Source organism: Chanos chanos, chromosome 4, assembly GCF_902362185.1.
Source record: "Chanos chanos chromosome 4, fChaCha1.1, whole genome shotgun sequence".
Lineage (NCBI taxonomy): Eukaryota > Metazoa > Chordata > Actinopteri > Gonorynchiformes > Chanidae > Chanos > Chanos chanos.
In genome coordinates, this window is record NC_044498.1 from 827501 (window position 1) to 830000 (window position 2500).

The following is a 2500-nucleotide window of genomic DNA, read 5'->3' on the forward strand; positions in this document are numbered from 1 at the left end:
GTTTGGTGGGGTTAGTGATGGTGGGGTTAGTGATGGTGGTGTTAGGATGGTGTTGGGTTGGTTAGTGATGGTGGTGTAATACTGTACTATAGTAAGAATGAGAATAGTATTCTAATAGTGTACTATAGTAAGAATGAGAATAGTATTCTAATAGTGCAGTATAGTAAGAATAAGAATAGTATTCTAATAGTGCAGTATAGTAAGAATAAGAATAGTATTCTAATAGTGCAGTATAGTAGGAATAAGAATAGTATTCTGATAGTGTAGTATAGTAGGAATAAGAATAGTATTCTAATAGTGTAGTATAGTAGGAATAAGAATAGTATTCTAATAGTGCAGTATAGTAAGAATAAGAATAGTGTGCTAATAGTGCAGTATAGTAAGAATAAGAATAGTATGCTAATAGTGCAGTATAGTAAGAATAAGAATAGTATGCTAATAGTGCAGTATAGTAAGAATAAGAATAGTATGCTAATAGTGCAGTATAGTAAGAATAAGAACTTGTGTGAGAACTTGTGTTTCTCTTTGTGTGTGTGTGTCTGTGTGTGTGTGAGAAGTTGTGTTTCTCTGTGTCTGTGAGAAGTGAGAGAAACCAGTATTGATAAGAGTGTCTGAGTACACAGCACAGTCATTCATCACACACAAAAACAAACAGCAGGGCCTGAAACAGCCACACGGCCGACGGACAGACCGAGCCGGGGGACAGCGGCTGGCTGAGTCTGGGTCTCATCTCCCTGGAGTGTGGAGTGTGGCTCCTTTCCTGGTTTTCTAAGGACTGCTGGACAGACTGCGGGGTCTGTGACTGGGGCAGAGAGAGGACAGAGAGTCTTAATGGGAACAGTGGGAAGTGACAGAGAAGACTGTGTTTCTACATTCTGGTCTATACAGATATGGTTATATAACCTGGTATGGACAGAGTGTGTTTGTGGTACATCCATGTATAGTCTATGTTACATGCATCACACTGAACCAAAGACAAAAACTCTGAGAAAGGTCACGACCTTCCTGAAAACCCAGATGCAGGAAACTCGAACCGAGATCTGGGGAATAATCCCAAAAAATACACCAGTGAAATATAGGATTTCTTTATCTACACAGACGCACACACACACATACACGCACACTTACACGCACACTTACACGCACACACACACACACACACTTACACACACACACTTACACACACACACACACACACACACACACACACACACACACACAGACACACACACACACACACACACACACACACACACACACACACACACACACACACACCACACACACACACACTCACACACACTGTCATGATTTTTGCCTGCCCACTGCCAGTACGAGATTTTTCTTTCAGCTTTTATGAGTGGAAACGTTTTTTTCTGTTGTTACTCGTGTAGAGACAAGAAATAGTCTGGAATAAACTAAGTTTCATGTGTAATCACATAGGTTTTTTTTTGTAATATCTCCAAACACATTGACCTTGTGCCAGTGGTTCCCTCTCTGAAATACTGTTAATGTCATATGATACCACATCTTCAAGGACTCTGACCATATATCAAACCAAACTGGGGGATTTAATTCTGTGTCCAATAAACGCTGGCCTTGACAGAGGTCTGTGGTTACCAAGGGCGACGCAGGTTTTTATTTAGTCGATGTTAAGTCTGGGGACGGCATTATATAATCTCTTATCACCCAAGGTCTGACACACAGCCTTTAATTCAGACTGGACACATCATTGTCCCTGTCCACTGACACACTTTATGAGAAGCATGAGATCAGCTCAGGTACAGAGGGAAAGGCTGTGTCCAGTGAGGCAGGCTGTTTTCAGTGTGGCAGGCTGTGTTCAGTGGGTTAGGCTGTGTTCAGTGAGGCAGGCTGTTTCAGTGGGTTAGGCTGTGTTCAGTGAGGCAGGCTGTGTTCAGTGAGGCAGGCTGTTTTCAGTGTGTCAGACTGTGTTCAGTGGGGCAGGCTGTATTCAGTGGGTTAGGCTGTGTTCAGTGGGGCAGGCTGTGTTCAGTGGGGCAGGCTGTGTTCAGTGAGGCAGGCTGTTTTCAGTGTGGCAGGCTGTGTTCAGTGGGTTAGGCTGTGTTCAGTGAGGCAGGCTGTGTCCAGTGTCAGACTGTGTTAGGTGAGGCAGGCTGTGCTCAGTGAGGCAGGCTGTGTTCAGTGTGGCAGGCTGTGTTCAGTGGGGTAGGCTGTTTTCAGTGGGTTAGGCTGTGTTCAGTGAGGCAGGCTGTGTTCAGTGGGGCAGGCTGTGTTCAGTGGGTCAGGCTGTGTTCGGTGAGGCAGGCTTTGTTCAGTGGGTTAGGCTGTGTTCAGTGAGGCAGGCTGTGTTCAGCAAGGCAGGCTGTTTCAGTGGGACAGGCTGTGTTAGGTGTGGTAGGCTGTGTTCAGTGGGTTAGGCTGTGTTCGGTGAGGCATGCTGTGTTCAGTGGGTTAGGCTGTGTTCAGTGAGGCAGGCTGTATTCAGTGGGTTAGGCTGTGTTCAGTGGGGCAGGCTGTG